Source organism: Panthera pardus, unplaced genomic scaffold (assembly GCF_024362965.1).
Source record: "Panthera pardus isolate Hobbes unplaced genomic scaffold, ASM2436296v1 HiC_scaffold_3, whole genome shotgun sequence".
Taxonomy (NCBI): Eukaryota; Metazoa; Chordata; class Mammalia; order Carnivora; family Felidae; genus Panthera; species Panthera pardus.
The window spans coordinates 29,921,597-29,947,248 of record NW_026526876.1 but is presented as its reverse complement, the minus strand read 5'-3'; the positions used below and the strand labels follow the sequence as shown (position 1 = coordinate 29,947,248).

Below are 25,652 nucleotides of genomic sequence, written 5' to 3'. Positions count from 1 at the left end.
GCTATGGTTGTTAATTACACCTGAGAGGCAGCGTAATATACTGGCAATGAGCACTGCCATCTTCTAGCTGTGCACCTTCAGGCAAGTTTCTTAACCTTGCTGGGACTTAGTTTCCTCATGTATAAAATGGAGATAATTGTTTCTACCCCATAAAACTGTAAAGATTAAATAAGCCCTTAGAAGAGGGCCTGGCACACAGTGGATGCTGTCTAAGTATTAGCCAGTGATGATAATAAAAATATTTTCTGCGTAATTAATTACATTGGCCTTTCATTCTAAGCCTGGAAGGGTTCCAACATTTAAAACATCAATTCTTTGTCCTTTTCGTGAAGTCCAAGTTCAAGAACATTTCCAGACATTATGGATACCTGGGTCAGGTGGCCCTTACCTGACGTAGAAAGCCAAGATTCTGGAGCCCAGAAAGGCAGGCCAGGTAAGCAGCACCGCCCCCTTCCTAGATCCCATCCTTTTAAGGTCCATCCCTATGTGCTTGGGTTCAAGTCATACAGACACAGCGCACCCTGGCCTTTTGGAGCAGGCTGAAGGCAGCCATGGACCCTACCTCACATTCTGAGTGTCTGCTTCTCTTAGCAATGGTGGAGAGCTTTATCTTCCTGGGGGGAGGCACTGGCAAAGTAGAAGGAAGAAAGGTTCAATATTTGGCTGGCATATGTTTGTTTGTTTTTTCCCCATTCCCTTGTGCAGGAGTGGGAAGAGCAGGCCCAGGATGGATTTTCTGTCATCACTGCTCAGGGTCTAGGAGCTGGAGCAGTGTGGCATCCCTACCCGGCCCGGCAGCTGAAGGTGAGAATATAATAAACAGGCAGCTGCTGGAGGGGAGGTGAGAGAAAGGGCAGGTGGGGATGGGGTGCTTTGAACCTGTTCTGGGCCCCCCTGATGCTGGCCTCCCTGACGCTGGCCTGGGCAGCAGCTCTGTGGAAGCGGTCTGGGAGTCCTCATGCACCCAGGCAGGTCTCCCCTCCTGGGTACCTTGCCTTACCATCCTATTTGCCGTATTGTAACTGTTGGTGGAGAGGTGTGCTAGATTGTTGGGGCTGCTGATTGGGTCTGTCCCCAAGGCCTTCCCACTCCCTTCTTCATTGATCAGACTTTCTTGGCCAGGGGAGCAGATGCCCTTGTGTCTCCCAACTCATCCCCTTGGACCACTTCCAATGGTGGTGTTGGGACAGTTCGGTTCCACCCCAAGCAACCGCCACCTGGCCTCGAAGTGCTGGAAGCTGGTTCAGCCCTTGCACAGGGCAGCCTGGAAGGGCAGGGGTAGGGTAGGGGCAATCCTTAACCACTGGGGAACAAGGATAGGCGGAGAAGTATTTCAGCCTCCGGTCCTTCAGGGCTCAATCCCGCAGTGTATTCCACATGGCGTCCGGTGCTAAGCAGCCCAATAACTCACCCTTCACTGGCTTTCCTGCCACCCCCATTTTACTCTCCTCATGCGAACTTCCTGCAGTCACCTCCCCAGGGAATTCCCTGCATCCTGGTTGTCTCCGGCTCTGCTTTCTGAGAAAAGCAAGCTCAGATATCACGGGGCCACCGGACTTGGCAAAAGTGATTGGTCTAAAAGACAGGGGTGTCACCCAAGCAGGCCAATCAGAATCCTTCCCTGGGAGAACAGCCCCTCTTTTGTGGGGGCTGCTGAGGTTGCCAGGGCCAAGTGCTTGGGCGCTGGAGAAGACTATGGCTGTGTGGGAGAGAGCGGGGCTGTGGTGAAAAGAGGAGAGACGAGCAGGGGCAAGAGAGGGCTGGGGAGAGTCTTGGTGTCCCGAGCCCCTCGTGTGAGCTCCAGGGGTTCCCGTTCCTGTTGCTTTTCCCCAGCGCTGGATCCCCGGAGCCTTCCCAGCAACAGAGACAACAAATGTCCCGAAGTTGGTGTGAACTGGGATTCTGTTCCTTGCAACTGGGAGAGGCTTAGCTGGTAGCATGCTTCTGCGTCCCCCAGGGGAATAACTCCTTGAGCTCCTGGACTCTCCGCCTTTGCTTAGATCCTAGGACAGTGCCTAACGGCGTCAGGTGCTCGGGAAACTGGGCCCAACGGATGAATGAATGGATGCTAGTGGCCCAACACGTGTGCCTTTGCCGCTTTTTCTCCCTGCCCTCAGGTGGCCTATCTACAAGAGCCTGTTTTCCTGTGAAATGGGAGAAGATAATTAACCTTTTGATTGTGTAGAAATTAAGAGTAAAAAATTGACTAGAGGATTCAGATCCCTTGTTTGAAGAGAAAAGGTAGGGCAATGGAAAGGAACTAAGCGTACTTAGTATTTACTTGCACACCAGATTAGATACATTATTTCGTAAAAGTTTTACAACAACCCCACAGAGTGGGTATTATGCCTGTCTTAAAACTGTGTAGACTAAGGCATGGGGTAGTCAACACTCTTTCTGAACTTTTACAAACAGTAATCATTACACCCAGGGTTTGATTGAAGCCATCCTAATAGATGTCTGGGGGTATCTTGCTGTGGTTTTAATTTGTATTTTTTTTTTAATTTAACTTATTTTTGACAGAGAGGGACAGACAGAGCATGAGTGGGGGAGGGGCAGAGAGAGGGAGACGCAGAATCCAAAGCAGGCTCCAGGCTCCGAGCTGTCAGGACAGAGCCCGATGCAGGGCTCGAACCCATGGACTGTGAGATCATGACCTGAGCCACCCTGGCGCCCCTTAATTTGCATTTCTTAACATCAAGGGTCTTTTCATGCACTGATTTGCCCTTTGTATCTCTTGTGTGGTAAATGTTTGTAAATTTTTTTTTATCCATTTAAAAAATTGATTGTTTATCGGGTTGGTTTTTATTGGCTTGTTATTGAGTTTTGCAAGTTCTTTTTATATTCTGGATACCAATCTTTTTTTTTTTTTTTTTTTTTTTTTTTTTTAGTGTTTATTTTTGAGAGAGAGAGCATGCAAGATTCGGGGTGGGCAATGTGACAGGGGGACAGAGGATCCAAAGCGGGCTCTACGCTGACAGCAGCAAGCCCAACGCGGGGCTCAAACTCACAAACTGTGAGGTCACAACCTGAGCTGAAGTTGGACACTTAACCAACTGAGCCACCCAGGCGCCCCTGGATACCAGTCCTTAAAAAAAAATTTAGGGGTGCCTGGGTGGCTCAGTCGGTTAAGTGTCCGACTTCGGCTCAGGTCATGATCTCACGGTCCGTGAGTTGGAGCCCGGCGTCGGGCTCTGTGCTGACAGCTCAGAGGCTGGAGCCTGTTTCAGATTCTGTGTCTCCCTCTCTCTGCCCCTCCCCCGTTCATGCTCTGTCTCTCTCTGTCTCAAAAATAAATAAACATTAAAAAAATTTTTTTTAAATTTATTTTTAAGTAATCTCTACACCCAACGTGGGGCTGGAACTCACGACCCCGAGACCAAGAGTTGTGTGCTCCACTGACTCAACCAGCCAGGCACCTCTGGATACCAGTCCTTTATTAGATACGATATATGCTTGGCAGATATTTTCTCTCAGCCCTTTGCTTGCCTCTTCATGTTCATGATAGTGTCTCTTGAACGGCAGAAGGTTTTTATTTTGATATGGTTCAATTGATCAATTTTTTTTCTTTTATGCTTAAGTCTTTTTTGTGCCCTCGATCCAGAATTTGAACCCAGATCTGTGAGCCCCAAAGTCCTTCCTCTCATTACATTTAGGTAGTGTTTCCTCAAAAATCTATCTTTAGACCCGTTCCAGGTGGGTACCACCTGAATCCTTCAAGGAGCTTGCTAAAAATACCGAGTCCTGAGTCCTCACCCTGGGGAATCTGCTTCTGTGGTCCCAGCTTGATTCGGGAATCTGTATATTTAACAATTTCCTGTGACTGGGTGATCAGCTAGATGTGGGATGGGTTTAATGCAGGGCTCTTGGCATCCCTGAGCCTTTAAACTTGTTCATTTCTTGGCTTCCAGCTGGGTCCTGCAAAGTGTTGCTGAAGGTGGCATTTCTTGGTCTGTTTCTTATTGTGCCCCCTCTCCTCCCCCTCCCCCTCCCCCAGCTCCCGAGCACAGTCAACATCCATCAGTCGATCAAGACACGCTTTTGAACTAACCTACCTACCCTCCACCAGTCGGGGGGAGAGGCAGCCCCATCCCACAGCTGGCACTAAGTGGAACCAAGTAGAAACTATGATTATTGACCTTGGTATGAAGTGCTTGTGTGCACCCCCCTCGAGCTGTGGGCGGCCACTGAAGTTGGTTTCCTCAACCTTCAGCCCAGCCGGAGGGTTCCCCACCTGGAGAGACTGTTATTTTAAAGTACCTCCAAGATTGGCTTATTGGACTGGAAAAGGACACTTCTGCAAGCGAACAGCTGTGCCAGCCTCCAAATAAAAGAAAACCATATTCAGGTGCGGTAGGTGGGACGGAGAAATGGAGTGTGTTTTGGTTTAAGAGCAAAAACAAGTGTCTAGAGCTTTTAGCAACTTCCTCTGGCATGTCAGATCTTTGACCTGCTTTCCCTGAGCAGATGGAGTTCTTAGGGGGCAGAAGTGAAGTTCACCTTCAAACCATGGGCACCAAAAAGGGTAGCAGGTCAGGGAACTAAGATCTGTTGAACCCCTACTCTGAGCCAGGTCTTTATATTTTATTCGATCCTTTCAATAACTCATAAGGTCGATATTATTATTCATGTTTTACAGACGGGGGAAACTGAGGCCCAGAGAGGTTCTAGAACTGCCAGAAAGTGCTGGATCCAGGATACAGAACATTAGCTAAAGCTGAGCTATGGTAAGAAAGAGGCCTCCACATACAGCTCGAAGGATGTTGATGTTTATTTCTTTCTCATCTAACAGTCCCAGGTCAGTAGGAAAGCCCTGCCCCAGGCAGTCACTCAGGGACCCGGGATCCCACCATCTGTCAATTCACAGGTTCCTACAACTGGAGTTGGCAAACTTTTTCTCTAAAGAGCCAGAGAGGGAGCATTTTAGGCTATGCCAGATGTGTGGTCTCTGTCCTTGCCATGCAACTCTGTTGTATCATGAGAGCCGCCATAGACAATATGTAAATGAACGGATGTGGCTGTGTTTCAATAAAACTTTATTTACAAAAACAGTCCACAGACTGGATTTGGCCCAGAGGCCATGGTTTGCTCACGGCTACCCTAGAATAGTGGTTCTCAAAGTGTAGTTCTAGGGAACCAGCAGTATCAGCAGCATCTGAAAACCTGTTAGAAATGCAACCTCTTTTTTTTTTTTAATATTTATTTATTTATTTTTGAAAGAATAAGAGAGAGAGCACAAACACATGAGTGTGAGGGGCAGAGAGAGAGGAAGAGAGAATCCCAAGCAGGCTCTGTGCTGTTAGTGCAGAGCCTGACATGGGGCTCGAACCCACGAACCAAGAGATCATAACCTGAGCTGAAATCAAGAGTCAGATGCTTAACCGACTGAGACACCCAGGCACCCCCAGAAATGCAACTTCTGAAACCAACCCCCCAGACCTATTGAATTAGAAGCTTTGGGGGGTGGGGGCGCCTGTATGGCTCAGTTGGTTACGCATCCGACCTCGACTCAGGTCATGATCATGGTTTGTGGGTTCAAGCCCCATATTGGGCTCTGTGCTGACAGCTCCGAGCCTGGAGCCTGCTTCAGATTCTGTGTCTCCCTCTCTCTCTGCCCCTCCCCTGCTCATGCTTTCTTGCTCTCTCTCAAAAAATAAACAAAACATTTAAAAAAATTATTAAAAGAATAAAAAAGGAACTTTGGAGGTGGATCCCAGGAATCTGTTTTTTTAACAAGCCCTCCAGGTGATTCTCAATGCATGTCGAAGTTTAAGAACCTCTGTTTTAGAGCCCTCTCAGGCCTGCTTCACACGAGCACCACCTAGGGAGCTTTCAAGGCTCTTCAGTGCCCAGGCAATTACACTGGACCCTCTGGGATGGGATGCAGGCACCCACATTATGAAAGCTCCCTGGCTGCGTCTCAGGTACATCCGGTGTGGAGAAGTACCGTCCTCGAGCACCGTCACCCTCTGCGCGGTCAGAGATGGTTTGCAACCCGACCTGTGACACAGCCGCCTCTCCGAGGGGCATACCCGGTGCTCCCCGAGGTCTGGGATTTGGTTTCTCCTTTTGTCTTATCTCTCAACCCCTCTACACCCTGGCCCCTTCCTGGGGCCCCTGTCTAGGGCTTCATGATAGGGAGGATCTTGGTTCCAGGCTAACCCTTCTCTGGCAGGAGTGGGGCAGGAAGAGTGGATGACTCAGTGGCAGGTGAGAGGGTGTGGAACGGAAAGAAAGCGGGAGGTAGAGAACCAGGAGAGGGAGGCAGGAGGAGAACTTGGGTATGGAGGCAACTAGCACAGTGGGCTGTCCCTGGAGCTCAGCAAAGGCCAGTTCCCCTCCCTGCCCCTGCTATGCGGTGACAAAGAGCAGTATCCTGGTATCCCCAAGTCTTCCTTTATACACGCCTACATGGCACTTACTGTTTGCTTGGAAGCACTCTACGTGCTTTCCGTCAGTTAACTCATTGTATCCCCGCAGCAACCCTCTGGGGTAGGGACTATCATCACTCCCATTTTATAGATGGTGAGACTGAGGCTTTAAGAGGTTGAGGTGATTTACACAAGGTTACATAGGTGGTAAGCAGTAGAGATGGGATTCAACTCAGAGACTCCGGCTCCGGAGCTGAGCTATTGGCCACCGTGCTACCTCTCTTCGTCACAGACACGTGGTATTATTATTCCCATTTCACAGATGGAAGCATTCCCGCAGTAACCTGCTCCAGATCGCAGAGCCAGGAGGCGGTGGAGGCGGGATTTGAACCCAGCTGTCTCCACCACCAAAGCCCTTGCATTTGCCAGTTTGCCCCGCGGCCTGCTTTCGGCTCCCCTCCCGCCTCCCTTCCATCCGTCCGTCCATCCGGCATATTCTGGGTTCGCACGTGTGCGGCTGACTCACGGGGGAGCAGGGGAGCCCATCCTCCGGAGTGGGAAGGCAGACTTTATTTCTGTTCAGAGCTGTCTCGGGTTGGCGCTGGGAGAGCTGCCAAACCCAGCTGACACATTTCCCCCGGCCAAAGCTGCCGAGTGGGTGGGCAGCCCCGGGGGACCCCGGGGGGCCGTGACACCAGCTCCTCAGATGAGTCTCTCAGCACCCGGGGGAGAGCAGGCATGCCTGCTTCATCTGCTTTAGCTACAGTCTCTTTCCCTCAGGGGATTTACTGGTTCCAGTTGCTACACTGTCTTTCTCACTTCCTCTCTGCTCTGGTCCGGAGCCAAAAGAAACCACAAGAAACCATTTGATCCAGGCTCTCCTTTAGGCAACCAAGGTAATCCTGGTTGTTCCCATTTTACAGATGCAGTAAGTGAAGCTAGCTGTGGCTCCTAATTGAATTGTCCTCTTTCCAACAGCCCTGTGATTTCCTAAATGTCCCTGATGGTAAGAGTCACCTAGGGGTGCTTGTCAACTACCTAGATCCCGAGTCCTCTGCTCTGGAAATTCCAAAGCAGGAGGTGAGAGCTGGGGTCCAGGAGTGTGCCTGTTAACAGGGTGATTCTCTCGTCACCAGGGACCCCTGTTGGGTGTGGGGATTCTCCCCCACTTCAGGTGCAAGACCTGGGCCGGCTCTGTCTCAGCTATGCCCAAAATGGTAGTAATTGCCCCCCTGAAGCTTGGATGAGTCTTGTGGGTTTAGCTGCTCACTTGGCAACATTTCAGGAAATCAGGAAGGGACTCGTAGGACGGTGTGGGTGGTACCTCTGTCCTCTCTGGCCAGTTCTGCTGTGTCCTCCAGAGGAGGTTTTCGAGGGTCATTGGAGACCTCCCAAGTGTCCTCAGATAGAGGATACCTTATCCCCACCTCAGCCAACCTTCCCGATACCGAGGGATTCCCTACTTGCTAGAGGTCCCTGGTCCATTTGTTTCTGGACTGGGCAGGAAAAGCCAAAAGACATTGGAGGGAGAAGTTTGTTTCAAGGTGTGATGGGTTTAAAATATGAATGGGAATTCTTTGATACTCCATCCTGTAGAGATGGAGCCTGGTTCCCCGTTCCTTGAGTGTGGATGGACTTAGTGACTTCTTTCTAATGCATAGAATAAAGTGGAAAAGGCGATATTCAACTTCTGAAACTAGGTCACAAAAAGGACTGCGCCTGCCTTCTCTTTCTTGGATTACTGTGTGGAGGAAAGCCAGCCGCCAGGTTGTAAGGACGCTCAAGAAGGCCAGTGGAGGGTCGCCTGGGTGGCTCAGTCGGTTAAGCGTCTGACTTCGGCTTAAGTCATGATCTCATGACTGGTGAGTTTGACCCCGCGTCAGGCTCTGTGCTGACAGCCTGGAGCCTGCTTCGGGTTCTGTGTCTCCCTCTCTTTCTAACCCTCCCCCACTTGTACTCTGTTTCCCTCCCTCCCTCTCTCTCTCTGTCTCTCTCTTGAAAATAAATAATAAACATGAAAAAAAAAAAAAAAAGAAACCCAATGGAGAGATATATCCATTTCCTGTACAGAGTTCCTAAAACCCTTGTAATTTTTTTTTTTTTGAGGTGGGGAGGGGGGCAGAGAGAGAGGAAGAGAGAGAATCTTAAGCAATTTTCACACCCAGCATGGAGCCTTACTCAGGGCTTGATCTCATGACTTGATCTCATGAGATTGTGACCTGAGCTGAAATCAAGAGTTGGACACTTAACAGAGCCACTCAAGTGCCCCTAACCCTTGTAATTTCTTTTAAAAATCATTTATTTATTTTGAGAGAGAGAGAGAGAGAGAGCATGAGTGAGGGAGGGGCAGAGAGAGAAGGAGAGAAAATCCCAAGTAGGCTCTACGCTGTCAGTGCAGAGCCTGATTTAGGGCTCGACCCCACAACTGTGAGATCATGAGCTGAGCTGAAATCAAGAGTTGGTCACTTAACCAACTGAGCCACCCAGGAGCCTCAACCCTTGTAGTTTTTTAGGTGGTAAGAGCACTAGGAGCATTTTTGGTTCTAATATTTGGTCTTCGTCCCTGGTTCCTGACACAGAGCTCCTAAATCTCTTGGAATTTCCCGGGTGACAGGACTGTCTTTTGTTTTAATGAAGTGACTCTTGGTAGGGCTCCTGGATGGTTTTAGGATGGGAGCTGGTCACCAGAAAGACTAAACCATGATTTGGAGCTTGCAACTTTCAGCTCTGCCTCCATCCTCTCGGAAGGGAAGAGGAACACATTGACTCGATGATTGGTCATGCCTATGCGATGGAGACTCCATAAAAGTCCCCAAAGCATGGGGTTCAGAGAGCTTCCAGATTGGTGCATACAATCCATGTGCCAGGAGGGTGGTGTACCCCATCTCCATGGGGACAGAAACTCTTGTGCTCCAGATTCTTCTGGACCTCACCCTATATACCTCTGCTTCTACCTGCCCATCTGTATCCTTTATATTATCTTTTATTATATAACAAATGGGTAAACCTAAGTGTTACCCTGAGTTATGTGGGCCATTCTAGCAAATTATTGAACCAAAGAAGGTGATCGTGGGAACACCAATTCATGGCCAGTTGGTCAGAACTGTAGTGACAACCTGGGACTTACAATTGGCATCTGGAGTGGTAGTGGGGGGGAGCAGTCTTGTGGGACTGAGCCCTCAACCTGTGGGATCTGAGGCCACCTCCAGGTAGACAGTGTCAGAACTGAGTTAAAGTGTAGGACTCTCGCTGGTGTTGGAGAATTGCCTGATGTGTGGAAAATAATTCCCACCCAGGAGTGAAGTGTGGTCATGTGAGAGCAAGGGAGAAGCTCAGGAGTGTTTTCGATACAGTTGTTTTGAGCTACTAAGTTTCGTGTGATTTTTAAAAACACATCAATAGACAACTGCAGGAAGCTTCTTGTAAGCCCCACCCTCTTCCTGAAGAACCCGGTGGGCTCCTTGGTACTTGTGAGGAGGCGAGCCTCCTCCTGCCATTTAAGACCATCAAATTCTACGGCACCCTCCCAACCAGCCTCTCTCCGAGTGGTTTGAGTCTAGGCTTCTCAGGCCTCCTCGGGAGGAACCCCCCTCTGTAGACACCCTCACTCCCCTGCGCCCATCTCTCACAGTAGGAGTACCGGAAAGGCAGATGGATGGGGTGTCTGCACAGCTTGAGGGGCAAGGTGTGGGGACAGGCAGATAGGGCAAGCCCCAGGAAGGACAGATGGACAAGCATCCAGCTCTCCCCTTTCCTGAATGGCCACAGGAGGAATGAGGTCGCCGCCCCATGCCTCTCGCAGAGATGCTGAGAGTGTGAATGAGAACAGCTTGTGAGGGGCTCTGACGAAGCGGCCTGGTGAGGAGACCTTTTGTAACCTTCCGGACCTGGAATTGAACCAGAGGACACATCACATGACCCAAGTTACTATGCCCTTTGAGCTTTCTTGGCTCACATCCCAAATGTTCTTACACTCTGCAGGGGCTCTTTAATCTGGTGAGGGATATGGATGTGTCTGGGGAGGGCGTGAAGGTTCTGAGATGCAGCGGGTGGGTTAAACCTCACGGGTATGTGCCCCTGTACCATTTCCCCCCTAGAATGTCTACAGCTCCTGAAAGGGGACTGGGACCCAGAAAAGGGTCTAACTTGGTACTGGGCTATCCAGACTGGCCCCACATTGATGTTTACTCCCAGCAAATCTGGTTCTGTGTTTAAGGGCTGTCGGCATTCACCCTGTACTGCCCTCTTCACTCTGCAACCCTAATACCCAACCTGCTTCGGGAGGTTTGAGATCAAACCAGCCAAGCAGGTGTACCCTCTGTCCTTCTCTTCCTCCCAGGCAGACCTCGGTTTCCTTGTACCTAAAAGTGGACCAGCCTTATGTTACAGCCACAGCCCAGGCTGCAGGTAATGTCCCCAGCAACAGGGAAATCCTCTGCTCCCTGCATATATCCTGCATCTCGACAGCCCCTTCTCAGGGATTTTGTTTACATTTTAATTTAACTGCACGGGCTTCTGCTCGTATAGGAGTTTTTGTATTTCTTGGACCTGAACGCGATTTTCTAACGTGACCTACCAACAGCGTTGTTCACCTGCTAATGGCAGTGATCATGGCAAAACGGCTTCTGTCTTGGTCTTATCTACATTCCTCTTCAATCCTTGTAATCCTGAAAGCTGATCTCAGTACGCTCATGAAAACCAAGAGCAGCGAAGAGGGAGGTTTCCACAAGGGTTGTTTACCTTGTTTCGTTTACCTTGTTTCGTTTTGTCTTGTTTACATTGTAATAAGTTCCTGAAAGTGTCTGTGAAAACCAAATGTACCAAAGTTGGGCCATGGCCTTATGTTATACAAGAGGCAGTGTGCCCTACCGGTTAAGTGCATAGCCATAGATCTCGGTGCCATGGGCATAGACCTGCCGCTTGCCATGGCCGAGAGAACTCTCTGCGCTTCAGTTTTCTGAAAACGGGAATGTTTATAGTAACTACCTTGCAGGGTTCTTGTGCAAATTAAGTGAATTAATGTATTGAAAGCACTAGAACAGGGTCTCTTATCCATGGTATGAGTTAGCAATTATTGTCGTATGTCCTAGGGTGGGTTCTACACTCAGCTGAAAAAAAGATTGGTGCCCTAGAGAGAGAGAGAGGGAGAGAGAGAATCCCAAGCAGGCTCCACGCTCTCAGCGCAAAGCTCGAAGCGGGGCTCCATCTCATGAACCATGAGGTCATGACCTGAGCTGAAATCAAGAGTCCGACGCTTACCTGGCTGAGCCACCCTAGCGTCCCACCGACGATCTATTTCTGAGGCTTCGTTTTCTATCTCTCACAAGCGAATCCAGTCGGCCAGCTCCAGACCGATGCACACTCAGCGAAAGCTAAAGGTTTTGCGGCTTTCAGCCACCTGATGACTTTCGTTTTAGTTCCAATTGTATCAAGTTTGTGAAACCTCTGTTTGTTACTACTAAAACTTGCACTTTTATTCTCCTGTTTTTGCTCATTCTTTGTACCAACGAACACAACAACATATTCAATTACGCCAGCACGGCGTATAGCACGGGCCAAATGGAGTGGCAGCGCTTCCAAAAGGGGACTTGTGTCACCTTTTGATATGTCAGTATGTTTGCTGGTGGATGTACAAAAGCTGGAGTTTGGTGAAGGGAAACCAATTTAGGAATGTTGAAGTCCACTATGACGGTGACAATGGTTCAGAAGCCAAGGACCATTGAGGCTGGGACATATGGCTGGGTTTGGGTCATGATCTACTTGTTGAAAGGACAGTTGTGACCATGAAGTTGGAGACAGTCATCCTTCGCCTGAAAAGCAGACCCATTCCGAGAGAGCTGGCTATAAAGCAACCATTCATAAGGCGAATCATGTTTTTGTTTGTTTGTTTAAATTCCATTGTGAAGTTAAGCTGGTCTTCTATAGGAAAATGGGTGGCTTTGACGAGTTTGGTGATGGGGCCAGGTCTATGTCATGCTGGGATTGTAGGGTCAGAGAGATTTAAGAATACTTTTAATAATTATCTGTTCCTTCCTGTAGCAGAAGCTTAAATGGAATCGTGAGTTCTGCCATGTACTCTGCTTCAGAAGTTCCGGGGAGCAGAGGACACTCGAGGTCGCATCCTCAGTGTGGCCTGGATCCTTCTCCCCTTTTGTTCTCCTGGAGAACGTCTTGCAGTATAGCTGGTAACTCACTAACATCTCCATTTCTTTAGCCCACATTTCTTTGTTTCGTTTTGCGATTGGGGTGAGTGAGACAGCGTTGGAATTCGTCACTCTCCTTACAGTTGGGGTTTATGTAATCTCGGTATTCTCCTTACTTTGGCGGCTAGATCCTGGATGTCGGAGAGGTCACATGTGACTCTGAGCAGTATGTCTGGCGTGGAGGCGTAAGAGAGGCCTGATGCCCACGGAGGATTTCACGTGTTAACAGGATGGCCCTGTATACAGAAGCAACCAAGGGCCCCAGCACAGGGACACCATCACCGGATAGCACCTCATAAGGACAAGACACTGAATTTCTCCTTTGCCCTCTCGTGGTAAGGCCCTCGACTTCTTAATTCTGGGTAGTGACCAAGCTTCTATAGGTCAGCTTGGCTGCCATTGTTCCTGTATGATTCTGGAGACTCCAAGAGGTTCTGGAGACAGAAGAGAGCCCAGTCTTATGGTCCTGGCCAGGTCACCATTTCCTCATTGACCTGTCATCATTATGCTTCCTCAGTCTCTTTGGGCTTCCCCGGCCCAGAGGACCTCACAGTCTCATCCAGTCTTTGGGTTAGGTAGTTCCGGGAGCTCATGCCTACCTCCTCTCTGCCGGCCTCGGGTACAGTTGTCATAGTTGACAGAGCAGGATGCCTGTCACAGTCCCCTGGTGGGGATGGGCACTCAATATGTGCTGTGCTTCCCTTTGAAAGCACCTTAACTCAAGAATTCTAGAAAACAAGCCATTGCCTACCGTTATCAATCCTGGAAGCTCCTATTTTCGTCAAGTTAATTTACTTCAAAGAAGGTGTGATAAATTGCTCAGACCCACTCGGAGATCCATTATAAGGGGGTCTGGCATCGAAGAAATTTTTTTATTTTCCTGATTATAAAAGCAATACGTGCTCATTCCAAAAACTTAAGAAAATGCAGCAAGATACATAAGAAGAAAGAAAATCTCCCAGAATCTTCTCTCTCAGAAATAACTACTATTAGCATTTAATGTGCCACCCTTTTTTCTGCGCACAGCTATTTATAAAATTCGGCGGGACTTCATACACAGTTTTGCATTTTGCTTCATTTCACTTTGTACAACCAGTGCATTTCCCCATTTCATTATCTATGCTCCAAAAACACCATTTTAATGACTGCATAATATTTCATTGTCTGGTTGTCGCAGAATTTAGTCAGCCAATTCTCCATTTGTAGGCACCCAGGCAGTTTCCCATTTTTCATGATTATAAATGATGCTGTGGTGAATATTCTTGTCCAGGAAATCTTTATCTGGGTTTCTGATAGTTTCCTGGGAAGAAATTCCCGGAAGCGAAATCACAGAGTCTCAGCTCTGCTGTGCGGTACCTCTGTCCTCACTTAAAGATGCCCGGGGAGGTGAGTGGCTCCTGTCACCCCCAGTGGGTGGACTTCTCTGCCTTTGAGGCCCGGCCTGCAGGATCTTTGTGAGCGCCAGGGGAAGGTGCAGAAGGGCCCCGCATCCTCCCCGGGGCCATTACCTGAATCCACTCCATGCAAAGCAGGACATCCCCCTGCAGGAATCACTTCGTAATTGACTTAGAGACTAAAGCATATTTAATTAACCATGGAAACCCTCCCAGCCATCTGCCTCTGTTTTTATTTTGAGGAAGAAGGCAGATCTTACTTCCTTCAGCTCCCTCTTTTTGGGGATGGAGCTCATTTCCAGTATCTTGGTTCTTGTGTAGAGCACGGACCTGCTCCACTGGTGGTGGCCCAAAGTGGCAGAACCATGGGTTTAGCCTGAGGTGGCAGGCCGGGTCAGAGGTCATGCAGGCCTCAGGTTTAGCCTGAGGGGGCAAGGCCAAGGCAGCACCTGCTCTGGCAGAGAACTGGACATTTGCCAGTCCCAGCCTCTGCCTCTTGGCTGCTGGCCTAAAATCACAGGCATTCATACTGGAAGATGCCTTAGAGGAAAAGGCCAAAGCTCTCATTTCTCAGGTGAGGAAACTGAGGGCTGGAGACGCTCAGGGCATGCTCAGGGACACGGAGTCTGAGACTCTGTTTCTTTGCTCCTTTGCTGCACCCTCGAGGGAGGAGGTATGGCTTTGATTTCAGCTACACTCTACGGGCAGGGGACTCAAGGGGGATCCTAAGGGCTATAATGGCCCACAATGTCCAAGCAGTTTAAAATGTGCAAAACGCATTCCCACAGCACGTCTTGCTGGATGGACACTCACCCAGCCCCTGCGGGCAAGGGAGACTGGGGAGGTCATGTGACTTGCCTGCAGACACATGGCTGATGAGCCAGTGTGGAGGCTGATGGAAACACTAAGTGCTTTGATCTGAATTGCTAATATATCCAAATGCCTTTTATTTGCATGGTGTTCCTCAGAGGGCCCTGGCGGTGAGCTCACTGAGGAAGGGTCTGATGGAACATTCGCCCACTTGTCACTCATGACATCACCTCCTCCAGGAAACCTTCCTAGGCTCTCTCCCCCCAGCTACCCGCCCCCCCTCCCACCCCATCCAGGGTGAGTTGGGAGGGAGGACTGGTTCTCTGCCCCTTGGTCACCCCACACATACCCCAATATTCCCTAAGGCTCTAAACTTCACACTGTAACCCCAGCTCTAGCCAAGGGCGTGGCTGACACTGGTCGGTCAGTAAATGATATTGAGTTTAATGAGACTCAATATAGACCCAGGTATGATTGCTCCGGTAGCTTTCCTTCCCCCCTTCCCTTTCACTTTGGCAGGAAGTCATCTGCGATCCCTCGGGGGGTGAGTATTATGCGTGCCCTGAGATGGTCCCTGAGGGCGGCCATATGGACCCGCGTGCTGCCAGGCTGGCTGTGTGCCCCAGATCCTGAGCTGTCGGTGGAGATAGGGGTCGAGCCCAGAGACCCCAGCCAGGTAAAACTACCTTTTGATAGATGTGCTGACGGGCCTGGGAGGGGCACTCGGGAACGTAGGCCACTAGGTGGCCTTGTGCTTTTTGGGCAAGTCATTTCCACCCTCCTCTGGCAATAAGGCAGTTTGACTGGACCCTTCCATCTCTGATGTTGCACATCCCGTGACTCTATAATGACCCCTGTCAGGAGCCATCCTGCGGGATGAGGGCAGGGGCAAAAAGATAGCGAGTCAACTCCAACCAGCGGTCAGGACGCCGGACCTGCTAACCAACTGCAACGCTTCCTACATACCCAAGGCTCAAGTCAAACAGAAAAGCACAAAGCTCCTGGATCCACTTTAACATCCCTGCGAGGCTGAAAATCTCTCTCCTTTTTAAGCTGTAAAAGATGTGCTCCCTGAGACAGATGCCCTCATCTTTAATCATTTTCCACCGTCTCCAGCCACAAGCAGCCTGAAAGGTGATGAATTAGGACTCTGTAGATAGGTTTTCCTCCAGAGCCACATGTTAAACCCAAAGCAGGTCCTGGCTCCGCTGAAATCAGATGAGCCAAGAAAAGCCCTCGGTGGCAGAGCGCTGGGGTCCCCCGACCCGGAGGCACGCGGCAGTCTCCCCCAGCGCCACCTGCCTGGGCGTCTGCGCGCCACCTGGGCTGGCTCTTCTCTGAAATACGGTAAAATGAGGGTGGAGAACTCATTGTTTTCTATCAAGGGCATGGCCCACGGAATGGAAAAATCAATCAGTGGAGGAAGATGAAAGTAACATGCAGCTTCATTCTCTCTCCTTGGGGAGAGAGAAAGAGAAAAGGTTACAGTCATTTGCTTTTACAAATCAGGAATGGGGAGCATGCAACTCTCTCTCTGGCAAACGCACCCCCTAATAAAAACACACTGCGGGTCCATACTGTGGCCAGTTCCTGAGCGAGGCTGAAGGGGAGGGGGACAGAGAGGTTCCAGGAATGGGGGAGGGGGAGAGCCGCTGAGTCAGAAACAGGCGAGGAGGAATAAGGCAAATATCAAAATCAGGGAGAGAGAGAAGACGAAGCAGAGCCACAGTCAAAGAAACAAACCTGCAGACAAAAACGGGGAAGCGTGGCCACGACACAGACACAGACCCTCGATGTGATGAGAGACGGAGATGGAGAAGCCCGAGTGACAGCAAGGAGCACGTGAGGGGTGTGGAGGGAGGCTGAGACTGAGCTCATCCAGGAAAATAGCTATTTGGAGTAAATGACAAGGCCATCAAGGGTTGTTGTTGTTTCCTAAAGAGACAAAGATTACCAGAATTACTTCTTCTTCTTCTTTTTTTTTCTTCAGAATTACTTTGGCACGTGTTTTCATTTCTACCTGAACTTTGAGAAGCACAGACATTCCCCAAAATCCATTTTCCTCGTTTGCTGGGGCAGACGCCGCTCATTTATGGCCCTGGGAAGGAAGACATCACACCTCAAGTGGTACGTAGACTTTTACGACGAGGCCATCCAAAGCTTTGAGGCACCTTGTGTTTTCATGGTTCTCACCTCTTGACCTAAACGGCCACGTTTAGCTCAACCTGTCCCATCCTTGAAGCAAAGCCTCATGTGTTCAGAGACAACTGATTTGGAATCAGGGACGGTTCAGGGCCAGAGCTGGCCACTCCACTCTGCTGGGGGACAGAGTTTGTTGATGAGTTTGCAAATGAGTAATGAAAACAAGATGGCCGGCGACAGTGTTGAATGAATGAATGAATGAGAGGAATGAGTGCCAGGCATTCTGGCCACATCATACCCAGCAGTAGCTTCCCAAACGTGCCAAATACTCTCACATTTCACTGCCAAGAACACTGCCTCTTTCCTGCCCTGCTTCTGTCTGGTAAAACCCTTCCCGTCCATTGTTCAGCAATCGATTCATCTGTATTAAGCACCTCTTCTGCGAATCCCCTGTCCATCAACCTCTTACTCCTTTGCAGGTTAATGGCTCCTTCCTTTGGGTTCCTGACACCTGTTGTTGCTCTGCTGTAGGTCTTAGCATTTCCCAGTAGAGCAGGCTTTCTCAACGTTGGCACTGTTCTTTGGGGGGCTGGGTACTGCTTTGCTGTGGGGGGGCTGTCCTGGGTACTGTAGGATATTTGGCAGTGTCCCTCGCCTCTACCCTCTAGAATACAGCAGCCATATCACCCTCAGTTATAACAAATGAAAACATCTCCAGTCATTGCCGAATGTCCTCTGGGGGGTAAAATTGATCCCAAGGACCCTGTATTGGAATGAGATGTGTTTGGGTATGTCAGCCCTCAGAGAGGGTGCATCCTCTGAACCCTAAGTGGCATAGAGAAGGCACCTGGATCCTGTAGAGGAAGAATCCAGACAGTTGGACTCTGCCCATTGAACCAGCCAGTTGAACATATGCCATGTCGGTCGTTGAAATAAGGACGTGTTGGCACGTGAGATCTGTAACCAAATCCATAGGTCTCTATTGTGTCCTGACCTACTGTGACCTGTGGGGGACACGCATGAGGGATATAAAAGGCGTTTTACATCTAAGGCACTTGTGATGATCCAGTTCATCAGAAAAGTCCTGTAGCCACAGGACACTGATGTAGGAATAGCAAGCAGTTTGCAATGAGGTTCTGAAGCAGGTCCCTCTATAAAGGGTGGGGGGGGGCGGTTAGAGCAGGGAAAACCAGAGTGGGCTGCTATTCCTGTGGAGCACTTAGGAGACTACATAGAACCTGACCTGGGCCTTTAAAGATGAGTAAGACTTGAATGAGGACAATGACACTGGGGTAAGTGTGGTGTGGCCTGAGATCCAGTCGGCCAGGCCCGCAAAGTTGGGTCTTGATTCAGAAGGCCAAGTGTTTCCCAGTATGTCCTGAATAGCCTTCATCAGGGTCACTGGGAGCAGTGGTCACAAAGGCAGATTCCTGGGCCTTACAGGCTTAGTGAATCCTTTTTGCTGGGGTGGGCTCAGGACTCTGTATTTTTCACATGCCCCGGGTGATTCTGATGCTTGATGAAGTTTGAGACCTACTTCTGGCAGGGGGCGGGGGGCATTGACCGGCCTTAGTAATAACTTTGGTTTTCCATTGTATGCAGACTGTAGCATTCATATAGTCCAATAGAGGGGTTCAGTACACAGACTGAAACTCCTGGAACCAGAGTGCCAGGGTTCAAATCTCGGTCCTGCCATTTCTACTGTGCCACCTTGGGCAATTTACTTGAAACCTCTGTGCTTTAATCTTCTCATCTATACAGTGGGATTCGCAATGTCCCTGCCTCTTGGGATCTTTGTGAAGACTAAAGAAGTCAATACATATAGATGCACAGCGTGGTGCCTGGCAGGTAGCAAATGCTCATTTGATAATTAGTCATCATCATTATTGTTATTATGTTAGCATGTGATGTTCGCTGAAGGTTTGAAATACGGTCTTTAGAATGTGATCTGTGCTGCTCCCCTCACCTTGCTTTCGGTTACTCCTGAGATTTAGCTGGCCCCTTGCTCCTCCAGACGGAAGCCGGGCCTGATGCTTTCTGAATGAGGGGAGAGGCAGCTGTGGACACAAAGGAGCGTCCTGGCAGGGTCAGGTCCCTCCTGGTCTGCGGCTCTGACAGGAGCTACTTCTTGCCTCCCTAGCTCTGGGGCAGACTTATTGGAGGCCCAGACCTCTTCCTGGCCTTGCCAGATGGCAGTTGTCACTCCCAGCAACCCTGTCCCTGAGGGGTCCTGAGCCAGAGCAGGAAAGAAGGGAGGGCAGAAAATGGCTCCATCTGTATGAAGGGCCATGGCCTTGGCCCTCCTGTTTGTAATAGCACAACTCTGCACCCCGGGGCCTGGAACACGACCCGTCTTCCTCTGAGCCTCAGGATGACCCTATAAAGTGGGTGGGGTGGCCTTACCCATCACATTTAAAAAAAATGTTTATTTAGTTTTGAGAGGATGGGGAGGGGCAGAGAGAGAGGGAGACACAGAAGCAGGCTCCAGGCTCCGAGCTGTCAGCACAGAGCCCGACGCGGGGCTCAAACCCACAAACCACAAGATCATGGCCTGAACCAAAGTCAGATGTTTAACCGACTGGGGTTTAACCCCACCCATCACATTTTTTTTTAAAGTTTATTTATTTTGAGAGAGAGCGAGAGAGAGACTGGCAAAGGGGCAGGGAGAAGGAGAGAGAGAGAATCCCAAGCAGGCTCTGCCCAGACAGTGCAGAGCCTGACCGAGGCGTGAACCCACAAACCATGATATCATGTCCTGAGCTGAAATCAAGGGTCAGCCGCTTAACCGACTGAGCCACCCAGGTGCTCCTGCCCATTACATTTTATTTTATTTTATTTTATTTTATTTTATTTTATTTTATTTATTTATTTTATTTATTATTTTATTTTTATTTATTTTATTATTTTATTTTATTTTATTTATTTTATTTTATTTTAGAGAGAGACAGAGACAGCACGAGGTGGGGAGGGACAAAGAGAGAGAGAGAGAGAGAGAATCCCAAGCAGCCTCTGCCCTGTCAGCACAGAGCCCCACAACGGGGCTGGAACCCACGAGCCTGTGAGATCACGACCTGAGCCGAAACCAAGAGTCGGACGCTTAACCGACTGAGCCACCCAGGCGCCCTTACCCATCACATGCTCAAAATAACAGCTTTCTTGAGCTAAAATCCACATACCTTGCAATTCACCCTGGTGGCGTGTGCAGTTCAATGGTTTGTAGTATGTTCACAGAGTAGCACACCCATCCCCACTGGCTAATTTTAGAATATCTCCTCACCCCCCAAAAGAACATTTTCATCACGCTCTTTCCCCTCCTCCCAGCCCCTGGCAACCACTGATCTACTCTCTGTCTCTATGCATTCGCCTATTTTGAACATTTCATATAAATAGATTCATACAATATGTGATCTTTTGTGTCTGGCTTGTCTCACTTTGCATCGTGTTTTCGGGGCCCACCCGTGTTGTAGCAGGTTTTGAGGGCCAAATAATATCCCATCGCACGGGGGTAGCACGGTTTGCTAATCCACCTATCAGGTGAGGGACGCTTGGGTTGTTTCCCCTTTTTGGCCGTTAAGGCTGCTGTGAACATTGGTGTCCAAATCCTTGTACAGATGTATGTTTTCCTTTCTCTGGGGAGACACCTGGGAATAGAATTGCTGGGTCACGTGGCAGCTCTGCGTTTCAACTTCTGAGCAATTGCCAGATTGTTTCCCAAGGTGGCCGCACCATTTCGCGTTCTCACCCAAGCGCGTAAAGGTTGCAATCTCTCCCCATCCTTGCCAACACTTGTTATTATCTGTCTTTTTTATTATAACCATCCTAGTGAGTGTGAATTGGTATCTCATTAGAGGCTCATCTCACTTTATAAATAAGGAAATTAAGTCTCAAAGAGGTGAAGCAGCTTGCCCCAGCACACTCAGATAGCCAGAGAGGAAGCCAAAATTCAAATCAGGCACGTCTCCCTTCCAAATTCCCTTCTTTTTTTTTTTTTTCTCTTGTATCAGGCAGCTCTCCAACTGGATGACTTTGGGCCTGGCCCCGTATCTGAGTCCAAGCAGTTCTTGGGATTCACATCGGTCACGGGGCAGGGACGCTCTGGCGGTCAGCTGCTCACTGTTCATGCGCCTGGCCGGCCTACGAGCTGATCCTCATTGAACACCTACCATGGGCCCAGCTCAGGAGATAGAAATAGGTTAAGGAAGAATTGATTTCTCGAGAACCTTCATCGAATGAAAGATGGATTCTTTGTAGCCTGTAGATTTATTATTTGCCAGCAAATGGCCAAAAGCTGGCTTGAGGGAGAGGCGGGAAAAGGAGAAGAGAGAGGGACCCCTGGCAGGAGGCCTGGAGGATGATGATTTGAGCCAGTTTAAGGACGATTTGGCACGAATGCTGAAGGGCATGGCCAGAAAGAAGAGGGCCAAGTTAGAGAGGGGGATTGGACTACCTTCAAGGATGGGTTTGGGGATGAAGAGGGAGAAAAATTGAGCCTGGCCAGGGTAATGTGCTGTCAGGGGTGCTGGAAATGAGAACCAGTTCAGTCTCCCCTCTGGAAGGCTGGCAGTTTTGGAAAAAGAAATGCTCTGGAGCCGACGGTTTTCCCTGTGACGGTTTCAGCCTGTTTGGGCTTTCACACTTCAGTTTACACCCTCAGCCCCTGCTGTTTGCTCTCTTATTTATTCTTTTTTACAGGAAAAGAAGCCAATGAATTTTTAATCGAATCGAGCTGAGGTATTTGACCAGTGAATCAGAAAGGCTTCTAAGTCTTAGGGTGGTGGTAGTTGAGGGGAGAGGAATTCACTCTCATCTGCCCGGAAGGAGGTTAGGGCTGCAGGGAGTGACGCCCTGGGGGTTCCATCAGGTTGGCACAAGAGTGCGGACCAATCCTGCATCCTTCACGGCAGGATTTCCAAGCTCCCTGGGGGATCGTGTCTCTCAGGGACAACAGCTGACGAAGGTGCTGCTGGTGGATGAAACATCCAGCTGCACAACGTGGAAGGAACTGGAAGGTATTATGCTGAGTGAAATAAGTCCGTCAAGAAAGGACAGGTATCATATGTTTTCACTCCTGTGTGGTCTTGAGAAACTTAACAGAAGGTCATGGGGGAAGGAAAGGGGGAAAAATAGTTACAAAGAGAGAGGGAGGGAGGCAAACCATGAGAGTCTCTTAAATACAGAGAACACACTGAGGGTTGGTGGGGGTGGGGGAGAGGGGAAAGTGGGTGATGGGCATTGAGGAGGGCACTTGTTGCGATGAGCAGTGGGTATTGTATGGAAGCCAATTTGACAATAAATTATATTAAAAAAATAAAAAACAAAAATTTGGAGAAATAAAAAAACAATTAGGACATGGGGGAAAAAAAACAAACCAAAAAACATCCAGCTGCATGCAGACGGTCTAGCCCAGGGGGCGGCAAACTTCCCTGTAAAGGACCAGATAATTTTAGGCTTTGCGGGACACTGTGGTCTCTGTCATCTGTTCCTGTCCTCCTCCCTCCCCTGCCTCTTTTCCTCTTGTCCTCGTCCCTCTCCTTTTTCCATAACCATTTAAAAATATACAAACCATCATTATTAGCTCGTGGACTATACAAGAACAGACTGTGGGCCAGATTTGCCTGTGGGCCACAGTCTGCAACCCCTGGTCTAGAGGTATCTTGGAAACTAGCTTGGATGAATTGCCCAAATTTGGGGGGCTTCATATATTTGTTGAACACCTACTGTGTGCACGCCTCCTATCAGAAAATGTTCATGTTCTTTGCAATGGAAAAAACATGAAAATAAATCAAGAAAGTCAGTTCCAGTTGCTGTGGGTGTGAAAACAATGGGCCGCGAGAGAGAAGGCCTGGGTATCTGGCCTACTTTGGTCGCCAAGGAACCTGTAGAATTACATCTGTAAAAAGGAGGCAGTAATGCGTTCTTTGCAGGATTAAATAAGCTCAGGAATAAAAATTTTGAAAAGTGCTACACAATAGAAGCTATATTTAGAGAGTTGGGAGTTACACATACCTATGAATAATTGATTGACAGTATAAAGCTACGATACTAGAGATGTCACAGGTTAGGAAAGAAAAGAGGTTGACTGAAATGCTGTGAATTGGGACCTACAATTTAGGCATGTATCAATTAAGATTGGGCTTAGCTGCTTCCTACAGGAAACCCAAAGTAATAGAGGCCTAAATAAGTCGTCTCGCTCTCAATTAAAGTGCAAGAAGAAGGCAGTCCAGAACTTGTAGGGCAGTCTTATGGTGTCGAGAACCCAGGATAGATCATTTGCTCCATTATCCTTGCACGTAGCTTCTGTTCTACAAAGTTACCTTATGGTCCAAAATGGCTGCTAAACCTCCAGCCATTTTATCTGCATTCCAGACATGTGAAAGGAAGAAGGAGCAAAGAAGAAGATGCACACCAGCAGCCTTTCAAGGAAGCTTTTTAGAAGTTGGCTCCAAATACTGTTATTTATACCTAATTGGCTATACCTAGCAGCAAAGGAGGCTGAGAAAGTCAGTCTTTATCCCAAACGGCCATGTGCCCAGCTAAAACGAAGACATTCTGTTTTTAAAGAGGACAATGAACACTGAGATGGGCAACTAGCTATGCGGCTGCAAGTAGCAGATTCCTGGGAAGGATGGATGTCTGGACGGCTGGATCACAGAGGGCTTCATCAGGGGAATGAGATTGAGCCAGTCCTGAAGAAATGGACTGAGTTTTAAGTGCTAGACATAAGTGGAGAGGGCGCTCCAAGCAGTGGAATGAATGTAAGCAGAAGGGAACGCACTCAATATGGGGGAAGATAGTGGGCAAGCTACTAGCCAGGAGCACTCCCATAGAGGAGGTTTGAGAATTGGTGCTGGAAAAGATAATTAAAGCTAGCTGTAACCAGTTGGGGTCCCTACACCTTGGGCGCTGTGCGGCTCCTTGGCCACTTTGTGACTCCCCAGCAGCTCCTTCCCTTGTCCTCCCCTCCCTTTGCTATGTCACCCACATGGCGTCTTTTGCCAGGCTGCCGCCCCCTGGGAGGTGGTCCCAGGGCCTCTTGGGTGGACCCCTTCAACACAGCCCTAGTCCGTCCCTTTCCCCTGCATCCACCCAGTCTTTGGCTACACCTGGCATCTTTGCTCCACTAAACTCTGCAAGTGGATATGACTTCCTGCTCAGTGGTGTCTCTTCTTCCATCTGAGGACACAGGCTGAGCCAGTGGTCTCTTGACTTTAGACTTTTTTTGGAGTGAGTTGGGCCCTAGTGTTTGTGTTCTAGCTCTGGGGGCCTGCGGGTCAACATACCTCTCCTTCCAGCTCCAGGGTGAGGTTTTGCTTGGCTTGGGGACATGGAGATGGGCAGGTGCAGGTCACCTCGGTCCTCACCATTAGCTCCGAAGTCCAAAAACTCCCACCTCCCTCCAAGCACCTCAGTCAGTCTCTAGCCTTCTCTTCTGCACGGGCTGAGATGCAAGATGGGACAGGGGCCACACAGCCAGAGTGGGCCCAACCCAAGCAAGTCCTACCCAGATGATCTGGCATCTCCCTTAAGAATGTGTGGGCACTTCACGCCTGAAATTCGCAGTTTCGGGACCTCAGGGGAGCTTCCACAGCAGCAGGGCAAGTCCTCACAGAATGTTCTGCTCGGTATATTACATTTATTGACCTCTCACCGTCCGTCGGGCACCTTTAGCCCATTATCTGTGAGGTTGTTACGAGTGAAGAAATGGACAGAAGTGAGTGAGGACTGGAATATCCTGGGGGAAAATCACGAAAAGAGAGGTCAGGAAAGAGCTGGGGCCAGATTGCAGAGGCTTTTTATGACAGGCCCAGAAGCACAGACTTTCTCCTCGGAGCACACTGAAGGATTTTGAGCAGGTTGTGATGTGGTCTCAGTTGTGCTTTTGAAAAGTTGATCTCAAAGTGTGGGATGGATTGGGAAGAGAGGGACAGATGTCTTCCCATTACAGTGTAAGCCCCGGGAAGGGGTGGGGTATGGGGAAGAGAAAGAGGGGGAAGGGGAGGTGGGAGAGAAGGGGGAAGGAGAAGGGGTGAGGGGGAAAGGAGGCAGGGGGCGGGGGAAGAGAGAGGGTTTGGGTGCTCTATTTCTTTCTTCACTTGGAAGCATACAGTTCCTGGGTGCCCAACACATGTGAGAGAGGGTTGGATAAACAATGCAGGACCGTCTGTGGTCCTTGCAGAGGCTCACAAAGCGGAAGGGAAGAGGGAGAAGAATGCCCACGAACATGTGCAAGGCCTCCGGGACTTACAGAGGGCTTTCAGAAGTGTTACCTCGCTGGATTCCTGCACCTGTTCCACGCAGCAAGCAGGACAGATGTTCTCCATTCCACAGATGAGAAAACTGAGGCACCAGCAGATTCACGGGCTCACAGTTATACAGGTGGGTGGGGCAAAGCTGGGACTCAAATCCAGTGCTGTTTCTGTTACCTCAGGAGCATACAAGAAAGGTACCCGGAGCTCTGGGGGAGGTGCTGTTGGGCAGAATAGGGTTCTAAGGACTGGGTTCTGGAGTCAGACTGCCTGGCCCCATTTCCAACTAGCTGTGTGAACCCAGGGCAAGTCTCTTAACTTCTCTGTGCTGTAGTGCCTTCATCTGTAAAATGGGAGAACTGGTGCCTATATCCTAGAGTTGCTTGAGGCTCACTCAAGATACTGTGGGCGTGTAAAGTGCTCAGCACAGGCCTGGCCCAAAGTAAACTCTCTGTAAGTGATTCTACCATTATTATTAGATTTCAA

The 25,652-nt window shown here is 49.4% G+C and overlaps 1 long non-coding RNA gene across 13 annotated transcripts in view; it reads left to right on the top strand.

Annotated features, from left to right (window-relative positions):
• The window catches only part of LOC109259752 (uncharacterized), a 71,398-nt gene that overhangs the window by 16,083 nt on the left and 29,663 nt on the right, over positions 1–25,652 (top strand). For 9 of the 13 annotated variants that reach the window (XR_008418656.1, XR_008418658.1, XR_008418657.1 and 6 more), the window contains 7 exons: positions 333–433; positions 706–804; positions 4,640–4,727; positions 12,411–12,556; positions 12,703–12,909; positions 15,298–15,454; positions 16,769–16,905. This is a non-coding gene — a long non-coding RNA (uncharacterized LOC109259752). Of the gene's footprint in view, positions 1–332; positions 434–705; positions 805–4,639; positions 4,728–10,710; positions 10,779–12,410; positions 12,557–12,702; positions 12,910–15,297; positions 15,455–16,768; positions 16,906–23,286; positions 24,870–25,652 lie in introns of those variants that run through there. The other 4 variants (XR_008418653.1, XR_008418652.1, XR_008418660.1 and 1 more) reach the window with 4 other exon arrangements.